At 43.1% G+C, this 21,941-nt stretch overlaps 1 long non-coding RNA gene across 1 annotated transcript; it reads right to left on the bottom strand.

The window, feature by feature from the left end:
• Positions 1 to 8,004: 8,004 nt before the first annotated feature.
• On the bottom strand, positions 8,005 to 21,681 carry LOC129823670 (uncharacterized). The gene is made up of 3 exons (XR_008754664.1): positions 16,731 to 21,681; positions 16,438 to 16,509; positions 8,005 to 15,523 (listed from the first exon to the last, which is right to left on the bottom strand). It is a non-coding gene; the product is annotated as an uncharacterized LOC129823670 (long non-coding RNA).
• Positions 21,682 to 21,941: the final 260 nt, after the last annotated feature.

Here is a 21,941-nt window from a genome sequence, read left to right as displayed (position 1 = left end):
TTGTCTCCAATTCAATCTTGCAGTTCTCTTTTGCTTTTTTCCAATGTACTTCACTCTAAAAACCATGTAAATTTCAATATTTGTAGGAGCTCATTTTTTCAGCAGCTGCTGCTCAATTTGGAATCCGGAAACCCTTTGTGTGTGTGTAACTAGACACTCACTTTGAACTGCAGGCTGAGAAGCCATGAGCTTCTTCATCTTCGCCTGATGTTCACCTGGGACGAGAGAGTGCCTTGACAGGAACGCCGAGATCACAAGACCAAGAGGCCTTTGACAACAAAACATGTGATCATTTCCAACTGTGTGGAACAAGTAGAATTCTATTTTCCTGTAAAATGATACGTAACACTTACCTTGCCGCACTCTTGGGCCGGGTGTTACTGGCGAGGGTGGTGCTGTGCTGGCTGCCGCGGGGCTGGCCACAGCAGCAGCTCCCTCCTGGTCTCTGCGCTGAATGTACTGGTCCAGGACAACGGCTGGTCCAGGACAACGGGGTGTCTGCGTCCTCATGCTCCTGACATAGCTGTGTGACACAGCAGAGGAAAGATTTCAGATTTAAAATGTTGTATAAAACACACTGACATGAACATAGAAGACACGCCGCCCCTTATTAATCCTGTCCGCATCCTTAGTCTCCTATAGGTCCTGCAGCGTGTCCCACTTGCACTTCCCGATGCCAACAAGGGCCTTGCCCTCCTGGCCTGAAATCAGCATGGGAACCAATTAACTCTCAAGAGTCAAAGAGTTACATCGTACATACAATGAGGAGAATTAAACAAACTCACCTGGCTGGGTGGACAGGACTCTAGCTTCCTCGTGCGCCCGGTTTAACCTTTTGCCAATAGGTGGCGCAATTAGCATTTTTTATTTCTGGGTGTCGCCAAATTAAACTGCCTCGTGCTCAATTCTTGATCGTACAATATGCATATTATTAATTCTATTGGATAGAAAACACTTTCTAGTTTCTATAGCCGTTGGAATTTTGTCTGTGGGTGACCCAGAACTCTTTCTACAGCGAAATCCATGACAGGTACTGCGATGGTCTGAGAGCGAAGCTCTGATTTCAGATCAGTTTTGAAAGTCTCTGTATATCCTATGGAACGACATGAACTGCACCCGCCTTCCCCTGGATGTCAGTAACCAATGAGAAGTGGAATGGGCTTGCTGCGTAGCTCTCAGAGGTTATAAATGGCCAAGGAGCGAGAGGAGCCTTCCTTTCCACGCTGAGCATTGCGCAGAGAGGGACCTCAGGATGCCATTTTCAAACGCTCAATTTTAAACGTTAGATGTATCCATCTGTAATTTAATTAGACATAGGTGTTAGAACAGGGGTGTCAAAGTCAAATGGACGGAGGGCCAAATAAAAAATTTAGCTACAAGCCGAGGGCCGGACTGTTCGAATGTTCATTGAAAAAATTTTAAATGACGCATATAGTCTAGTGAACCTAATTGAACCTACTGAAAACCTAACAAATATATTCCAATATGATCAGATAAATAAAGCAATATTTTCTTATGGCTCTGTCAGTAATCTTTAATTTTCAACAGACACAAAAGACAAATTTCCTTTATATAAAAATCCCCATAACATGAACATTAAATGAAAGAAACCGGTATTCAAGGCACCATCAGTAGCCTATATTTTCTATTTTAGCAAAAGTGGGCTAAATTTACTTCAAAGAAAAAAACAATAATAGCAATTTTCTATCATCCACTCAACTGAAATATTTTTAAAATATAATTGGATTGAAATACAATAAAATAAAGTGCAAAAATCTATTAATCAAAAACAACACTTTGTTTAAGGAGAAGTAACATGCAGTGAAAACAAATATTAAACTTTAACTTTTAAACTTGAACTGAGTAAAAACTCTAAATATGTGATTGCACAGTAATGTTCACTTGTTTGAGGTTGAGGGTGATACTTGGTGGTGTCCCATCTTTTCCACAAGTTCATCAATGTTCGGGGTAAGGCTCTGAGCTGAGGAAATCCTCAGAATTGAGTGGAGGTGTTCAGCAGTAAGTCGACTTCTGTGTGATGTTTTGTTCAGGTTCATCAAAGAAAACAGTTGTTCACACAGGTATGTGCTGCCAAACATAGACAACGTTTGAGCAGCCTGGATGCGCAGCTGGGGCATTGTGTCGGGGAGGAAACGGGCGAACTCCGCAGCACCCACTGCCGCATATTTTGCCCTCAGTGCATCATTGCATTGGAGGTCAATCAACTCCATTTGGAGGTTTGGTGGTGAGCTTTCCACGTCAACAGCAAATGGGTTACCGAGCAGTTCCAACCTGCTTTTTTGTGCTTCAAAGTCAGCAAATCGGCGTCGAAAGTCAGCGGCAAGCATACCTATTTTATCAGCCAACTGTGCGCTCGGGAACGCACTGGTAGAGAGCTTCTCTTTCATGGTCTGGCAGCTGGGAAAGTGGCTCAAATTTTCTTTCCGCATCTGCGTCTCCCACAGAGTCAGTTTGGTTTTAAATGCCTTCACTGTACTGTACATATCAGAGATGACATGATCCCGACCCTGCAGCTGCAAGTTCATTGCATTCAGATGACTCGTAATGTCACACAGAAAAGCCATTTCACACAGAAACATTTCGTCTCGGAGTTGTGTTGTGTCTTTCCCTTTGCTGTCCAAGAACAGACAAATCTCCTCACGAAGCTCGAAACATCTTTGAAGCACCTTTCCCTGGCTTAGCCATCGCACCTCTGTGTGATAAGGCAAATCACCATGCTCCGTTTCTAACTCCGTCAGAAATGCCTTGAACTGGCGGTGATTCAAACCTTTGGCTCTGATAAAGTTAACTGTGCGCGTGATGATGCTCATTACATGCTCCATTTTCAAGGCTTTACCGCACAACGCTTCCTGGTGTATGATACAATGATAAGCTGTCAGCTCACCTGTCGCGTTTTCCTCTTGCATCTTTTCCCGTATCTTCGCCACCAGTCCGCTCCTGTGTCCACACATCGCAGGTGCTCCGTCGGTTGTCAAACCCACGAGTTTTTCCCAAGGCAGCTCCATCTCATTTACACATCTTGACACCTCTTCATACAAATCATGCCCCGTAGTTGTGCCATGCATAGGACGTAAAGCCAAAAACTCCTCTGTCACGCTTAGGCTGGAGTCCACTCCGCGGAAGAAAATTGACAACTGGGCAATGTCAGAAATGTCGGTGCTCTCATCCACAGCCAAGGAATATGCAATGAAATCTTTTCCCTTTTTCACAAGCTGCTCTTTTAGATTGATGGACAACTGGTCTACTCTCTCGGCAATGGTGTTTCTGCTCAGACTCACATTTAAAAAGAGTTGCCTTTTTTCTGGGCAAACTTCGTCACAAACTTTAATCATGCAGTTTTTGATGAAATCCCCCTCCGTAAATGGCCGGGCTGATTTAGCGATCTCTTCTGCCAAAATAAAACTGGCCTTGACAGCAGCCTGGCCTTGTGATTTGGCTTTTTGAACAGAGCCTGTCGAGATTTGAGGCCTCGGTTTTAATTCCTCTGCCTTTTGTAGCCTTTGTTCCATGTCCATATTCTTGTTTTTGTCCGCGTGTTTCGTTTCATAATGTCGTCTCAGATTATACTCTTTCAGTACCGCCACACTTTCTCCACACAGAAGACACACAGGTTTTCCAGCTACCTCCGTGAACATATACTCCGACTCCCACCTTGTTTGAAACCCCCGGTTCTCAGTGTCCACCTTCCGTTTTGCCATTTTTGATGGGTATCTGAAAGTTAATTTTACTGTGATGCTGACGACTGCTGTGCCAATAAATATTGAAATGAAGCAGCCTACTGCTCGGTGCGTCACCGTTGCATTGTGGGAAATGTAGTATTGGTGCGTGTAAAAGATCTGCGGGCTGCCGGCTTGCTGCGGTCTGCGGGCCGGTTCTAATAATAAATCAAGATCATCCCAGGGGCCGTAAAAAACCTTCTCGCGGGCCGGATGTGGCCCGCGGGCCTTGACTCTGACATATGTGTGTTAGAAGCATCATAACGAAGCTATTTTAAACCGAGTTATATCAGATTATACGAGTATATTGCTATTTTTCGGAATTTCCTCAGTATTGCGCCTTAAGAATTTGGACACGTTATGGCAAAATAGCTATGGCTAGCTAGTGTTAGCTGCTATATCAGAAGTTGAATGCAACGTTTTACAACCAAGCAACGATTCTTTTGGACAAAGAACCACCATGGCAAGATTCTGATGGAAGCTCGTCGAAAAGTAAGAGCTATTTATGATGTTATTCCGTTTTTATGTGGAAAAATGTAAACTCAATAATGGTGATTAGTGACGCCGTTATTGCGTCACTAGTCTGGCTGTAACGCACACTGTATGTCTAGTAACGTTAATTTTAAAAATCTAACTCTGCGGTTGCATTAATAACTAATACATCTTTCATTTCATGTCCAACCTGTATTTTTTTAGTCAAGTTTATGAATAGTTTTTGATAAAAATATTTGTATTTTCAAAATGGCGCCGGCCAGATTGCTTGAGTAGTTGAACACTATTTCCATTCATCTTTCATTTCATGTCCAACCTGTATTTTTTTTGTCAAGTTTATGAATAGTTTTTGATAAAAATATTTGTATTTTCAAAATGGCGCCGGCCAGATTGCTTGAGTAGTTGAACACTATTTCCATTGTGTAAGCACGATTTGTGCCGCTAAATATGCACATTTTCGATCAAACTCTATATGGATTGTGTAATATGATGTTACAGGAGTGTCATCTGAAGAATTCTGAGAAGGTTAGTGAAAAAATTTATATATTTTGGCGATGTTGAGTTATCGCTCTCTTTGGCTAGAATCAATGCTCTGGTAACGTTTGCATATGTGGTATGCTAATATAACGATTCATTGTGTTTTCGCCGTAAAACACTTAGAAAATCTGAAATGTCTGAATTCACAAGATCTGTGTCTTTCCATTGCTATGTGCTGTGCATTTTTAAGAAATGTTTTATGATGAGTAAATTGGTAATACACGTTGCTGTCTGTAGTAATTCTAGGAGCTTTGGTGAGATTTGTGATGCTGGCTGCAATGGCAAACTATGATTTATACCTGAAATATGCACATTTTTCTAACAAAACCTATCCTATACCATAAATATGTTATCAGACTGTCATCTGATGAGCTTTTTTCTTGGTTAGTGGCTATCAATATCTTAGTTTAGCCGAATTGGTGATAGCTACTGGTGTTGAGAAAAAATGGTGGACAAAGAAAAAGGGTGTCTTTTGCTAACATGGTTAGCTAATAGATTTACATATTTTGTCTTCCCTGTAAAACATTTAAAAAATCTGAAATGGTGACTTGATTCACAAGATCTGTATCTTTCATTAGGTGTCTTGGACTTGTGATTTAATGATATTTAGATGTTACTATTTAAATGTGACGCTATGCTAGCGATGCTAATCAGTGTGGGGGGGGATCCCGGATCCGGGTTTCAGAGGCAGTAAAAGTTAACCTGACCATCTCCGCGAAGGCCGGATAGGCGCACAAGTAGCGAGTCAAGGCGTCCTTGTTGGCCATCAGTGGATGCTGGGAACAGCTGCGCTCTCGCTCCCTCTGATGCACCGTTACCAGGTTCACCATGTAACCCACGTTGTTCTCCATAAACCATTTGAAGATCTGACCCCGGTACTTGCCAAACTGAACCGTGCACCGGCTCAGGACGACCATCTCCGTTGGAGATGACGCGAGCTCGAGCCTCTGCCTCCCAATTCTTAGCCCTCACAGGTGGGCCCTGAGCACCGAGGCAGGGGGTTGGCAGCGGCCACTTTCACTGCCTGAGGATCAACTCATGTTAGGGCGTAAAACGGACCCTAGGCTTTTCCATCTTTGGAGGCAAGTAAAAACTATTAACATGACTGAGGAGTGCAATGACAAGTGACAGCATAACCGTAATATATACATTGAAGGAACTTACATTTGCTTGATAAGTCTGTTAGAAGGACATCAGTGGGGGGACAATGATTATCATCAAAGTCTCAATGTCAACAGTGAAAAGGCAACTCCGGGATGCTGGCCTTCTAGGCAGAGCTGCAAAGAAAAAGCCATATCTCAGACTGGCCAATAAAAATAAAAGATTTAGATGGGCAAAAGAACACATACACTGGACAGAGAAACTGCCTAGAAGGCCAGCATTCCGGAGTCTCCTCTTCACTGTTGATGTTGAGACTGGTGATTTGCGGGTACTATTATTTAATGGAGGTACCAGTTGAGGACTTGTGAGGCATCGGTTTTTCAAACTAGAAACTTTAATACACTTGTCCTCTTGCTCAGTTGTGCACCGGTGACTCCAACTCTTTCTATTCTGGTTAGAGCCAGTTTGCGCTGTTCTGTAAAGGGGTAGTGCACAGCCTTGTACCAGATCTTCAGTTTCTTAGCAATTTCTCACATGGAATAGCCTTCATTTCTCAGAACAAGAGTAGACTGACGAGTTTCAGAAGAAAGTTATTTGTTTCTGGACATTTTGAGCCTGTAACCGAACCCACAAATGCTGATGCTCCAGATACTCAACTAGTCTAAAGAAGGCCAGTTTATTGCTTCTTTAATCAGCACCACATTTTTTATCTGTGCTAACATAATTACAAAAGGGTTTTCTAATGATCAATTAGCCTTTTAAAATTATAAACTTGGATTAGCTAACACAACGTGCCATTGGAACACAGGAGTGATGATTGCTGATAATGGGCCTCTGTACGCCTATGGAGATATATATTTTTTTTAATCTGCCGTTTCCAGCTACAATAGTCATTTACAACATTAACAATGTCTACACTGTATTTCTGATCAATTTGTTATTTTAAATTGACCAAAATGTTTTCTTTTCTTTCAACAACAAGGGCATTTAAGTGACCCCCAAACTTTTGAACGATAGTGTACGTAGTGCCTGTTGAGGGAGAACACCCACACAGTCAATTGCATCTATTTAAATAAAAGTTTTAAAATTAGACAATGTCATTGAAAACATGGAAAATGGAACATGGAAAACCATTTACTAATGGGGAATATATCAAGAAAGCTTTCCTCAGTAGTTTGCAGGCTTTATTTGATGGATTGCCTAACAAAGACACAATCATCTCAAAGATAAAAGACATGCATGTGTCTGACAGAACTGCTGAAAGGCACGTTAGCGAGATGGTTGAAAATGTAAAGGAACAGAAAAGTGTAACTTTAGGTTAAATCAGAATTTTAAATATTGGAACACAGATTCTCTTGGCGAATTATAATGAAATTTAACCACGGAGTGGCCAATCTTCAATCAGCTTTGCAAATCTTTTATGCTTCCCCAGCATAGTCAGTTGTAATAGCGAATACGTTTTTAATAGTCACCTCTTTCCTCAAAATGATCCGTGAAGGCTTTTGCTACATCTTCCTCTTTAGTAGGACTAATGCATGGGTTTTAGACCAAGCAGTTCCTCACAAATCGCCCAAACTTCTCAGTCCAAGGAGGAGGGGAAAAGGGGGTTTTGCTGGGTGACAGAAGGCTGAGCAGCGGTTTGTCAACAATGCATATCAAGTAGCCATGTGCTTTGAGAGGCTTTGTTGTGGTCAGCTGGGCCCTTTTGTTTGGTGAAGGATGCATAAGTGTACCAACTATTGAGAAAAGAGACACATTGTCACAAACGAGAAATTGCTATACAATAATTTTATTTAACAAGCTGAGGGGAACAGGGAACTATTTACAAAAAAAATGTCCAACCAGCCAGTGGCTCAGTGTCCGTCACCTCGCCCCTAAGCGTCCTTAATTTCTGCCACCACTGGGCCACAGTCTTACCAACCCGCAGCAACAGAGCAGAATTGCCACTACGCCGAAGCGGCTCCAAGCCATTATGCTTGGCACCAGAGGAGGTAAAGAGGAGGCCGTGGGTGGTCCTTGGGCTGGCAGGGCTTGGGAGGGGCCGGGAAATGCGGGGTGTCATTGCTGGGCGGTGGGCTGGCAGAATGGGTGCGTGGGTGGGCCGTCCTTGGGGGGGGGGGGGGGGGGGGAGGGGCGTAGGAAAGGGTGCCTGGAACCCCTCCCGCTAGTAGTGGAGGGGCTTGGCTGCAGGGAGGAGCTGGGCGGTGACACTGGGGCAGGAGCGAGCCCCAACCCCTGCTGCAGCGCCTCTCCTTCTGATGCCGGGAGTACCTGAAATAGGGAGAGAAAAACAAACACAAGCTGTCACTCAGATTGGCATTAGGCATTAGTCACATGGCTTTATGTAACAAGTCTTCCATAAGTATGTCTTACCACTGACTGTTGGTCCTTTGATTAACCTCAAAGAGCTATCAACCTCAGGCTGTTCAGCACTGCCTCCCTGGTGGCCACGTGGTCTGCCAGAATGAGCGCCCGCATCTGCTCTTCTTGACGCCGGCAGACTGCATGACGCTGAGATGGATTTGACCGAGCTGAGTTCAAATGGCCTCCACCAATACATTTCATTAATTGTGGTTGTCACCCATTTAGCGAGTTTCCCCCTCACTCCTGGCTCTCTCTTTTCCTGTTGCTCCAAGACATAGCGATTGTTCTCCTCTAATATGTCTCTAACCAGCTCCTCTGTCAAACACAGCTTGAAGCACTCTGCCTCAGATGGAAATGGCAAGGGGTGTTGCACTCCAGACTGGGACTCATCAAAGCAAACAGCAGGGCCAGAAGGGGTGAAATTACTGGTGGCCTTCCAGCTACCACAGAACTCCTGTACTTCATCCACTGTCGGTCTGCCTCCATCACCACCAGCATCTTCAAAGGGATCTGGGACTTCGTCAGTCGACAAGGAGTCCTCAGATTCAGGGTTCTTAATGGCTACAAGGTTGGGGGGCAGCTCCTCACTGTCAGAATCGGATTCCTGACTTTAAAACACATTTTTTAAATAAAAAAAAATCACCAGAATTTACTCATTTGTGAGTTGTCTCCTTTTGAAGACATTGCTAATGCTACAGCTATCTCACTAAACAACAACGATGTTTGTGCTACCTGGGATGCAACTTGGAAGTAGCCCCAAAAAAATCTGCATCCCACGACCAATACATTTTCACCTACGACGTCGTTTTCAAAGTAGCCCATTCACGGGAAAACCGCAGACATTACAACCCTGACTACTAGTTGGCTCCTTGTGGAGCCTTCTCCCCCAGGCAATGATTGCATTTGTATTTATAGTATTTGATGTATTAGCTACTCATTTTGTTAACATCAGCATTTGGTTAAATAAAACATTTGTACCTAACTACTGGTTAGCTAGTAGCTAATGTCTTGTGTCTCTTAGTAATTAATGTTAATTTCCAACCTACAATTTTCCCAAGGACAAATTCACTGAACCACAACATTAGCCAACTTCACTGTCCTCCATATTGAGCAAGTTACACCATTGAATCTTAAGTCGTTTAACGTTACTTTTATACCCAGGCATTATTAAAGATAATGTAATCACTAACATTAGCTAGACAGCTCTAGCTAGCTAGCAGTAACTGTATAAGGCACTCACCACATGGACAGTTGGGTAGCTAGCAAGCAAGCAACCTAACCCAAGCTAATGTTATCAATGTAAGTTCCCATTTAGCTAATGATAGCCAGTCACCAGTTATTGTTATTAAAATGCTGGCTAGCTAATGTATCAACAACAAAAAATGTTGTGTCTTGAGGCTTACTAGCTAGTAAATGAACGTCCTCTCACTGTCAACTGCATTTATTTTCATGTATGAACATAACAAGATTCAACAACTGAGACATAAACTGAACAAGTTCCACAGAAATTGAATAATGTGTCCCTGAACAAATGGGGGGATGAAAATCAAAAGTAACAGTCAGTATCTGGTGTGGTCACCAGCTGCATTATGTACTGTAGTGCATCTCCTCCTCATGGACTGGACTGTACCAGATATGCCAGTTCTTGCTGTGAGATGTTACCCCACTCTTCAACCGTTAGCCCACTCTTCCACCAAGGCACTTTCAGGGGGGAATGGACCTAGCCCTCACCCTCCGAACCAACAGGTCCCAGACGTGCTCAATAGGACAGAGATTCCGCACATATCGAGCAGTATGGCTTGTGGCATTGTCATGCTGGAGAGTCAAATCAGGATGAGTCTGCAGGAAGAGTACCACATGAGGGAGGAGGATGTCCTCCCTGTAACGCACAGCGTTGAGATTGCCTGCAATGACAACAAGCTCAGTCTGATGATGCTGTTACACACCGCCCCAGACCATGACGGACCCTCCACCTCCAAATCGATCCCGCTCCAGAGTACAGGCCTCGAATCCGAACATCACCCCTGGTGAGACAAAACTGCGACTCGTCAGTGAAGAGCACTTTTTGCCAGTCCTGTCTGGTCCAGTGACGGTGGGTTTGTGCCCATAGGCAATGTTGTTGCCGGTGACGTCTGGTGAGGACCTGCCTTACAACAGGCCTACAAGCCCTCTGTCCAGCTTCTCTCCGCCTATTGCGGACAGTCTGAGCACTGATGGAGAAATTGTGCGTTCGGGCAGTTGTTGCCACCCTGTCCCGCAGATGTGATGTTCGCATGTACCGATCCTGTGCAGGTGTTGTTACATGTGGTCTGCCACTGCGAGGATGATCAGCTGTCCTTGCTGTCTCCCTGTAGCTCTGTCTTAGGCATCTCACAGTACGGACATTGCAATTTGTTGCCCTAGCCACATCTGCAGCCCTCATGCCTCCCTGCAGCATGCCTAAGTTACGTTCACACAGATGAGCAGGGACCCTGGGCATCTTTCTTTGGTGTTTTGCCAAAGTCTGTAGAAAGGTCTCTTTAGTGTCCTAAGTTTTCATAACTGTGACCTTAATTGCCTACTGTCTGTAAGCTGTTAGTGTCTTACCGACAGTTCCACAGGTGCATGTTAATTGTTTATGGTTCATTGAACAAGCATGGGAAACAGTGTTTAAATCCTTTACAATGAAGATCTGTGAAGTTATTTGGATTTTTATGAATTATCTTTGAAAGACAGGGTCCTGAAAAAGCAACATTTTTACTTTGCTGAGTGTACTTGGATGAGGGAGCTTCCTACTGCCTGAGCTATGTTGATGTAACTTGAGAAGAGCGTGGGGCCTAGGATTGAGCCTTGAGGTACTCCCTTGGTGACAGGCAGTGGCTGAGACAGCATATTTTCTGATTTATTTGATGTGTATGTTTTTAGCAGTAGCCTTGGTGTTTCTCCCTCCCTCCTATTGAACAGCGTTATAATCTATGAGCAGGCTGTGATTCAACCTTACCCACGCTTTAGGATTTATATATTTTGTCACTGTTGTATTGCACAATCTTTCACACCCCTCAAGTTCTAGTTCTTTATCGTTCCAATTAGTTTTTTTTTTGTGCAGTCAGGGTTCATCAATAATAAAAAATAAACATTTAAAAACAGTGAAAACCGATGTCCACATAACATGAAACAATGAGATCGATAAAAAGGAGAAATCATTGTGCAGAAGTGCAGCAAAAAAATGGACATTTCATGTGCAGATTCAGAAAGTTTATGTCCTGTGGGATAAAATAGTTATTGTATCTGTTGCTATTGAGTTTGGAAAGGCTCTAAAACGACAAACTGAGGGGTGAAGTGCAAAAATCGACAAGGAGAGGGTGATCAGGACAGTCTAGAATACTTATAGCTCTCCTTACCACATGGATGTTCTGAATGTCACTGAGAGCTGTGCCTGTTGCACCCCGATTACCTAGCTGGCCACCTTAACCACCCAACATTAAGTTTGCTAAACCAGGCCACAATCGAGAACATCAATACGGAGTCAATAAAACTCCTGTAAAACTGTGTCATCATTGATCTTTTTGAAATCTTTCTCAGGAAAGAAAATCCTCTGCTGTCCATTTTTCTTACAGATGGCATCTGTTGTTCTCTCCTCAAACGTCAACTTGTTGTCCAGCACTGTTCCCCAGGTACTAACCAGCTCAATGTCATTTCCTATGACCACAGTGCCTGCCTTCTAAAGTTAATGGCCATATCTTTTAGTTTTGGAGACATTCAATCGGAGGAAAGCTGTTCTCACTCCATGACATAAAGTAATCTACCACAGGCCCAATGCTCAAACTCTCCATCCTGTAGTAGACTGACGATGACAGTCATCAGCAAATTTGATGATGTGCCTGTTTTCCTATTCACTACGATAGTCATTAGTGTATAGTATGTACAGGAGAGGAGAGAACATACAGCCCTGTGGGGGATCCGGTGGAAGAGGCAGAGGTGGGGTCTGAATACATTCTGAATGTACTTTACGTATTACACCTTGTGTCCAGTAACTATATCACGTAGACAGGCGCAGGAATACATCTGGGTTTTTATACACCCAAAACAAACACTGGGATGTATCCAAACAAAAGAGCGAGGGTAAACCTTGTAGAATGACACAGGACGAGACCCGTTGTCACGCCCTGGCCTTAGTATTCTTTGTTTCATTAATTATTTTAGTTAGGTCAGGGTGTGACATGGGGAAGGTATGTGTTTTTTGTATTGTCTAGGGTGGTTGTATGGTTTAGGGCACAGGTGTCAAACTCATTCCACGGGGGGCCGAGTGTCTGCGGGTTTTCGCTCCTCCCTTGTACTTGATTGATGAATTAACATCACTAATTAGTTAGGAACTCCCCACACCTGGTTGTCTAGGGCTTTATTGAAAGGAAAAACCAAAAACCTGCAGACACTAGGCCCTCCGTGGAATGAGTTTGACACCCCTGGTTTAGGGGGTTAAGTAGAGTAGATGGGTTAGTGTAGGTATCTAGCTGTGTCTATGGTTGCCTGAATGGTTCTCAATCAGAGACAGATGTCATTAATTGTCTCTGATTGGGAGCCATATTTAAGATAGCCATAGGCACTAGGTTTATGTGGGTAATTGTCTATGTTGTACGTTTGTAGCTTGTGTGTGCACTTACGTCTATAGCTTCACGATCGTTTGTTGTTTTGTTTTGTAAAAGTGTTTGTTTCGTGTTTCTCTCTCTTCTAAATAAAATATGTATTTCTCACACGCTGCGCCTTGGTCCTCTCTCTCACCCTTAGACGGTCGTGACACCCGTATTAAACAATACGCAGAACAGGCTGAGAAACGCATTGGTACTCACACGACCAACGGACATGGGAACAATAATCGACAGCCCAATGGGGGAACAAAGAGCACATTTATACAAACACAAATCAGTGAGCAATTGGAACCAGGTGTGCGTAATAACACAGTTCAGTTAAGCCTAGAAGGCCGATGACGTCGACCTCCGGACCTGGTGAACAGAATGAGCAGCAGTACCGGGGGGATACGTGACAGTACTCCTGCAGCATCGACATTTGGAAAGGCCAGAGTACTCCTGCAGCTGTTTTAAGGGAATATCCTACTTTGCATGTCAAGGAAGGTTTGTATTCGCTTTGTTTACTAAAGTACCCAACCACATTCCTGGTCACTGACACTGCCAACTTGAAGTTGGTTGGTACAAGGACTTTGAAGAGTCTGCATATTTGGATTTAACTCTGTCACATCAAGCAGGAATCTGCCAAGTTCTTGCATCTTCTTCTACAGTACCCTCTTGAATTATTGGCACCCTAGGTATATATGAACAATAAAGTCCGAAAAAATGTCATTGTTGTTTATCAGCTTGATCTTCCTTTCAAAATATATGCATCTAACCTTTAATTTAGTTAATTGTTCCAACAACAACAAAAAAATCGTCATCAATAAATAATTATATTGTGCATGTCACAATTATTGGTACCCTTAGAAATTCTCATGAACAAAATCGAATTGATGCATATTCCGATTTAAGATGTGACTTTTTAAAGTTCATCTGAGTCTTTGGGAACTCTTAAGTGGTCATCCATGACTTCCTGTTTTTACTGGGGTATAAATATGAGGTGACACACAGGCTAAATGCCCTTGGTCATCCATCGACATGGGAAAGGCCAGAGAACACAGAAATTAAATGAGACAAAAGATGGTTGACCTTCACTAATCAGGCAATGACTATAAAAAGATAGCTACACGCCTGAAAATACCCATCTCCACTATTAGGGCAGTAATTAAGAAATGTAAAACAACTGGAGTTGTGATAAACCTGCCTGGAAGAGGACACAAGTGTATTTTTCCCCCCACGCACAGTGAGAAGGATGGTTCAAGTGGCAAAAATATCTCCCAAGTATTACAGTTGGAAAATTGCAGAAGTTGCCGGAAGTCTTGGGGTCTCCAAAACTACAATTGGATGCCAACTCCATGCCAACAAGTTATTTGGAAGGGTTGCCAGGAAAGGCCTCTGCTGTCACCAAACCACAAACGTAAGCACCTGGAGTTGGCTAAATGTCATTGGAACCAGATTCTATGGTCTGATGAGACTAAAATAGAGCTTTTTTGGCAACAAACACCAGAGGTGGGTTTGGTATAAAAAGAGTCATGGTCATGCAGAAAATAACCTATTCCCCACCGTTAAGTGTGTTTGTGATGTTGTGGGCTGTTTTACTTTCAAAGGCCCTGGGAACCTTGGTTGGATACATGGCATCATGGACTCCATCAAGTACTTTTTATTTGCAAAAATTATTTCACCTTTATTTAACTTCTCTGGGATATGTGGGATGGTAGCGTCCCACTTGGCCAAATGCCAGAAAAAAATGTAGCGCGCCAAATTAAAATATATTATTATAAAAATCTATCTTTCATGAAATCACACATGAAAGAAACCAAATTAAAGCTACACATGTTGTGAAGCCAGCCAACATGTGTCACGATCTTCCTTGGGAGAAAGAGAGGACCAAAATGCAGCGTGATGTGAATCCATTCTTCTATTTATTAAACGAAGAACACTTAAACTAACTAAACAAAATAACAAACGACCGTGACGCTAATGAAACCGAGTGAAGACATGCAACATCAACTAACATAGACAATCACCCACAAAACACAACAGAAAACAGGCTACCTAAATATGGTTCCCAATCAGAGACAACGACTAACACCTGCCTCTGATTGAGAACCATATCGTTCCCAACGACTAACACCTGCCTCTGATTGAGAACCATATCAGGCCAAACACAGAAACAGAAAAACTAGACACACAACATAGAATGCCCACTCAGATCACACCCTGACCAAACAAAACATAGAAACATACAAAGCAAACTATGGTCAGGGTGTGACGTCTATGAAAATTCACTCTGTCTCTATACTGTGACCATGAGGAGAAAATCTCCTCCGGGAATTTACAACCTCTCTCTGACCACAGCAGCCTGTGTGTAGGAGACAGAGAGAGGGGGATGGGGCTTGCTGTACCCAAAGAGGGCAACGTCATGACAGGGTGTATCGTTCAGCGTGCGAAGCCCTGGCCTGCCTTCTTCCTTGGCAATTATGTATGAAACACATCTCACTGTTCTAGAAATGCCTCAGACATGATGAAAACAAGCCCAGATTCCTCCAGGGTGAAATTCCCTTTTAACCGGTACCAGACAAGGTGGTTTCTTGCGAGTGAGTTCTGGACAACCCTCGCTGGCTTCAGATCCCGCATCCGAGTCTTCATGGGCCGCTTTGTGGTTTTTCTGTCCTTTCTGGTGCCTGCCTGAAAAACAAAAAAGATAGGGCACATACAGAAGATTAAAAACAAATCTACATCTAATATTATTCTAATTCAGTGGTCACCAAACGGTCAATCGCGATCGACTTATTGATCTCCAAGGCATTCCAATTAGATGGCCAAACTTTAATATAAAAAAAAACCGCACTTACTGCAATGTTGGCAGTAGGTGCGTTTGTTTCTGCTACCTTGACTAGAGAGAGACTGCCAACAAGTACAGCAAAGAGTACAGCACTTGTTTACATTTTTATTGGTTACCATCAACACATTTTATCAGACACTTTTGTAAGCCATGAAATGCACTTCTACCTGCACTCACCCTACAACCATCATTGCAGTTTCAAGGAATGAGTAGAAATGAATGTAAGTTGCTCACACACAGTCAAATTATAAAAACGGTCGGCTGTGAATGCCCTCACACGCTAGTACAATTATGCCGACTGATTTGGTTTCTGACCCTCCACAGGATGTCCAATAACAATGCTGATGCTTCTCTTTTCAGGGTTTTATTTCATTTTCCTCCTCACCAACACACATTAAGACACTTTTGGTCATACCATGAATCTTGACTGGGAGTGAATTGTGGTTGAATAGTACTTAGAATTAATTGTGGTTCTATAAGGCAAAAACATGCATAACAGCATCAGTAAAGTGTCATAATTATGTGTAACAGATGTATATGTACTCTCCATGCGTTGTGTTTTCTCAAAATAAATCACTTCGGCCAGTGGTCCCAGTCGAGCATCATTTATTTCTGTTGTTAAATGGGAAACAGCACGTTAGTTGTGTAGGGCTTAACGGTATTGATGGCTGTCGATGGCAAAATCCCTTGCATCACATTTTCCTACTGGGCGAACAAAATACAAAAATACAATACAAAATATAACATGTGTAAATACCTGTTGTTAAATGGGAAACAGCACGTTAGTTGTGCAGGGCTTAACAGTGTTGATGGCTGTCGATGACAAAATCTGTAGCATGAAGAAAACTGTGTTAGCAGTGGCTTATGTGACCATGACATCGGTGTGTGCTAACTAACACACTTATTTACAGCAATCATATGCCAAAGCACATCCCAGAAAGCCCTTCAATCCCTAACAGGTACCATATACCCACACATGTATAAATCAATAACGTACAGCAAACTTGTACACATTGTAAAATAGAAAATAGTATTCAGAATGTGACCTACCCCTTGCATCACATTTTCATACTGGGAAGACCTGACGTTCGCGATCTCCCCCTATCTGCAAGCGGGGCCAATCACAACACACCTTATTGTCATCAGAGTTGAACTAACCAATAAGAATGCTTGAACATTAAATACACATTTCTTTAGAGGCAAGTGGAAACATAACCAACCCTGTTACATATGCAATATAGAGGAATGAATAAGCATAATTACACTATTATAACACAGCTATAAACAGGGCTATAAACTTAGCAGTATAAATATTAACCTAAAGAATAACCTCTTGTAAGAGAGAGACACATAATATTATTTTGGAACTTTTGTAAGTGTAATGTTTTACTGTTAACTTTTTATTGTTTTTATTTCAATTTTGTTTATTATCTATTTCATATGTTTCCCATGCCAATAAAGCCTTTAAATTGAAAATGAATTTAAACCAATTACTGAGAGACTGTCAAAATAAAGATTTATGGCACCTTCTCTCTCACGCCCTTCGGTGCTGATCTGCCCCAGCGACACAGGTTCATAAATTACACGTCCGGGAGGGTTCTAGGAGCTCGCCCATGGCAGCTCAACCACCACTTTAACAAAGGCCACTATAGAAAACACTGCAGTATCATGCTTATATGAAAACTATGTTTACCAATAAACAATGACACCGATGGCAACGTGTCATTGGGCACTACATACTATACAACAATACTGCCCTCCCAAGCAAAAAGGCTGTAACTACTCATAGAGTGGAACTGAGAAAAATGGCTTCAAAGTTTTTTAATTGTAAAAAGCCAAATGAATTATAGGGAGATCATTGGAGATTTAATGATCTGTTGCCTTACTATGAGTACATTTTTTTATTCATGTTGACCATGACCTCGGACATGACCTTTGACCCTTAAACGGCAGTTACTGCCTTCTTCCTTGGCATGATATGTTATAAATTGCAGGGTAATACCAAAGCAAAGAGCAGTATCTGCCATTTTCATTTGTTAGTTTACTGTACTTCTCAGTTATGCTATTAATACAAGAGCAGTGTAATTACTGACAGTATAACAGAGTTGAAGCTGCATCCTTTGTGTGTCTTCCCCTCTCCAGTGCTGTTACGTAAAATGAAGTAATCTCCTCTGCCTTCCGACCAGCTGTTCCTTCATGCCATACCACTGAGATTGTGTTTTCTTCTTCTTTTGAGACTTCTTTCCAATGGTGGCGAATGTCTCGTGATAGGCAACGATTCATCTTGTGAACAATGCTGTTTTCACACCTGGCATGCGAGGGAACATGATGACTTTTTTTGCATATCAACGCTCCAAACAGGCCGGGCCTCTGGGCAAACTTTCTGTGCATCGGCCTGGTAATGGCTTCTGCTCTGCCCTGCAGACTTCTTATGTTCCTCATATTTTCTACATTGCATGCATTCGGGGTTGGGGATGGTGAATTCAGATGCTGCATTGGCTGTTGTCTTGGCAGGCTTCGGTTTCCAAGGCCTCATTCTCCCTGTGCTCCATCTTCAGATGATGACCCTGCACCAAACAGAGCTCTCACTCCTTCTCTCCAAGCTTCACAACGCTGATGTTCCTTCCCTTTACTGCCTTGCGATAGGTTTCGTAACCGCAGTTGGCATCTTTGTTCTTCTCCTTGTAGTCACTATGCATGAACCGAATATTGACGTCACTGTCACGCCCTGACCATAGTTTGCTTTGTATATTTTGTTTGGTCAGGGTGTGATATGAGTGGGCATTCTATGTTGTATGTCTAGTTTGTCTATTTCTATGTGTTTGGCCTGATATGGTTCTCAATCAGAGACAGGTGTCAGTCGTTGTCTCTGATTGGAGCCATATTTAGGTAGCCTGTTTTGTCATTGTGGGTTGTGGGTGATTGTTCCTGTTTCCTGTGTTGTTGTGTATGTCGCCATACGGGACTGTTTCGTCTTCGTTCGTTTGTCGGTTTATTGTTTTCGTTCTTTGTTTAAGTATTCTTATTAAAATGAATACTCACTACGCTGCATCTTGGTCCTCCTCTCTTTCGCCCGACGAAGAACATTACAGTCCGTAGGGAGGTAGAGGCGATGTGGGGCATGCTCTCGTCTATAGTGGCTGACTCAATGTGTTGCAGGATTGGATTCATGTTCAATTTGCTCACTGAAGCTTTCTTTCCCCTCTTGGTGGAATCAGTTTGGTGGTGATTGACTTGCCCATCATCGTGACAATCAGCCTGTCGTTTTTGGGGTGGTAGCCCAATGTTGTCAGAAAAAACACTTTGCACACCTGTTGTGCAGAACCACTCTGGTTTGGAAGATGGTACAGAAACGACCTGCTGCGACGACTGTCAGCGCCAACAGTGATATTTTTCTTAGATTGCTGTGCCACCATGTGGAAGATCCATGTCCTCTTCTCCTTATACTTCATCTCCCAATACTTTTCCCACATTTCTTTTTGCCTACCCTCTGAAATATTCTGAGTACATTGCATCTGGAACCACATGGCCTACCCATTGGTGGAATCTTGGATTTCTTGTTTGATAAGTTGTCTGGAGTTGTGTCCACGGGCTCAGCTGCCACTTGTGCTGGAACATTCAACTCTGAAGCTGGATGATAATCTTCATCATCATCATCATTTCCGCAATTGATTTCTCATCTGATAGACTGATGTCTAAGGAGTCAGAGACCACCCACTGGTTTTCTATTTCTTCAAATAGTGTTGACACTGTGACTTCAGTTAAAGGGGGTAGATCAGGAATCTTTGTTGGAATGTGGCCCTCAAACTCAACTGAAATTAAATAGAGCAAATAGTCAAGGACATGCATCCTAATGATTCTATTCTGTCATGGATGATAATAATTAATTCTGACATTTTCTGGTGTGCAAACATATGATCATAATCATTTTCAGTTATTCTATAATATAGGATATAATCAATGTTGATTTTATTTTGTGAAAACATGATCTTAAATCATTTTCACTGTCAACTCAGTTCATCTATCTACCTGCTCCCAAAAAGGTTCTTTAAATGTTCATCTTTATTTAAAAATACAAAACAATTGCATGGATGCACATCGACAGGAATAAAACCTAGTATTGACGTGGTTGTGCTGTCCTAATACACCCTCACATGGCAACTTTGATCCGCATAGATACTACTCATCTAGACCACAGGGATTGGTGGAAGTCATGCAAAACTGTCTTTTCTGCATTCATGTAATGATGGCACTGAAGCCGACACATTGAGCACACGTTTGGCATGTCAAAACAAGTGTGCGTGGCTTTTGACAATTCAGTATGGGGTCCAGGTCCAACTGACCGTCAGCTGGCTAGACATCGTGTGTGTGGTGTAACGTTACGGATTCAAATGACCCATGGAATGTCAGAATACAACTATAGGGATTATATTATTTCTAGGTATAATAGATTGAGCCTAGTTTAAACTGCTGATTGTCTCTTATGGGAGTGTGTCTCTTATGGGAGTATGTAGCACAATTCTATTGCTTCATGCTAATGCTAGCTAGGTAGGTCTTGACGTTTTGGTAGGTGCTTGTCGGTTTTAGCTAGGTTGCTGTCACTGGCTAGAAATAGTGTGTATGGTGTACTGATTCAAAGAAACCATCAGATGAAATTTCAGAATATAATTAATTATATGGGATTGAAGAGATTGAAGTTAGTATGACTTGCAGATCTCTTCTTATGAGAGCAGGTGGCATTGTTATAGTCTATGCTCGCTAGCTAATATAGCTAGCTTAGCTTGCTAGCTAGCTAATTTTGATCTCAGATCTACTTAGCTAGCTAGTGTCTGGATGTTGGCGTTTCAGAGCAAGTTCAACCATCATTTTCCCCCGGGAATGCTGTGCCATGATGTTGTATCCCTAGATTAGCAATGTATGTGTGTGTAGCTGTCAGTCAGTGTCATACAGGTTCGATTACATCACTATCAGAATAAAATGATATGAAACCAAGGTAAAACGCAGTAACTGAGGCCAAGGGCAGGTTGAAACCAAGCTAAAACGCAGTAAGTGTCACGTTCCTGACCTATTTCTGTTAGTTTGTTGTATGTCTAAGTTGGTCAGGACGTGAGTTTGGGTGAGCATTCTATGTTGTCTGTTTCTATGTTGGTTTAAGGGTTGCCTGGTATGGCTCTCAATTAGAGGCAGGTGTTTGGCGTTCCTCTAATTGAGAGTCATATTTAGGTAGGTTGTTTCACAGTGTTCGTTGTGGGTGGTTGTCTCCTGTGTCAGTGTTTGTATGTTACGCTACATGGGACTGTTCTCGGTTTGTTTGTACGTTCGGCCTTTTGTGTAGTCATTTTCCTGTTTGTGAGTTCTGCGTTGTATGTGAGTTCGCATGTCCAGGTTTGTCTACTCCGTTTTGTTGTTTTGTTAGGTTATAGTGAAGTTCGTGTTTTCGTCTTTTCTGTAAATAAATATGTCAACTTCAGAAGCTGCGTTTTGGTTCAATCCATGCTCCTCCTCTTCGGATAAAGAGGAGGAGGACTACCATTACAGAACCACCCACCAATCCAGAACCAAGCAGCATAAGTTCGAGCAGTGGAACACGCAACAGGAGAGGCTTAATTATTTGGAGAAATGGACATGGGAGGAAGACCTAGAAGGCAAAGGACCCTGGGCGCAGCCAGGAGAATATCGCCGCCCCAAAGCTGAGCTGGAGGCAGCGAAAGCAGAGAGGCAGCGATATGAGGAGGCAGCAAGGAAGCAAGGCTGGAGACCGGAGAATCAAGCCCAAAACCGGCATTATGATGGGACGCGTCTAGCACGGAAGCCCGAAAAGCCTGTGCGTACTACTCAAAAATTTCTTGGGGAGGGTGGGCTAAGAGGTAGTGGGTCAAGGGCAGGTAGGAGAGCTGCGCCCACTTCCCAGGCTAACCGTGGAGAGCGGGAGTACGGGCAGACACCGTGTTACGCAGTAGAGCGCACGGTGTCTCCTGTACGTGTGCCTAGCCCGGTGCGGGTTATTCCACCTCCCCGCACTGGTAGAGCTAGATTGAGCATTGAGCCAAGTGCCATGAAGCCGGCTCTACATATCTGGCCACCAGTACGTCTCCTTGGGCCGGCATACATGGCACCAGCCTTACGCATGGTGTCCCCGGTTCGCCTACATAGCCCGGTGCGGGTTATTCCACCTCCCCGCACTGGTCGGGCGACGGGGAGCATTCAGCCAGGTAAGGTTGGGCAGGCTCAGTGTTCAAGGCAGCCAATACGCCTGCACGG

Source organism: Salvelinus fontinalis, chromosome 26 (genome assembly GCF_029448725.1).
Source record: "Salvelinus fontinalis isolate EN_2023a chromosome 26, ASM2944872v1, whole genome shotgun sequence".
Taxonomy (NCBI): Eukaryota; Metazoa; Chordata; class Actinopteri; order Salmoniformes; family Salmonidae; genus Salvelinus; species Salvelinus fontinalis.
This window is presented reverse-complemented; position numbering and strand designations above follow the sequence as displayed.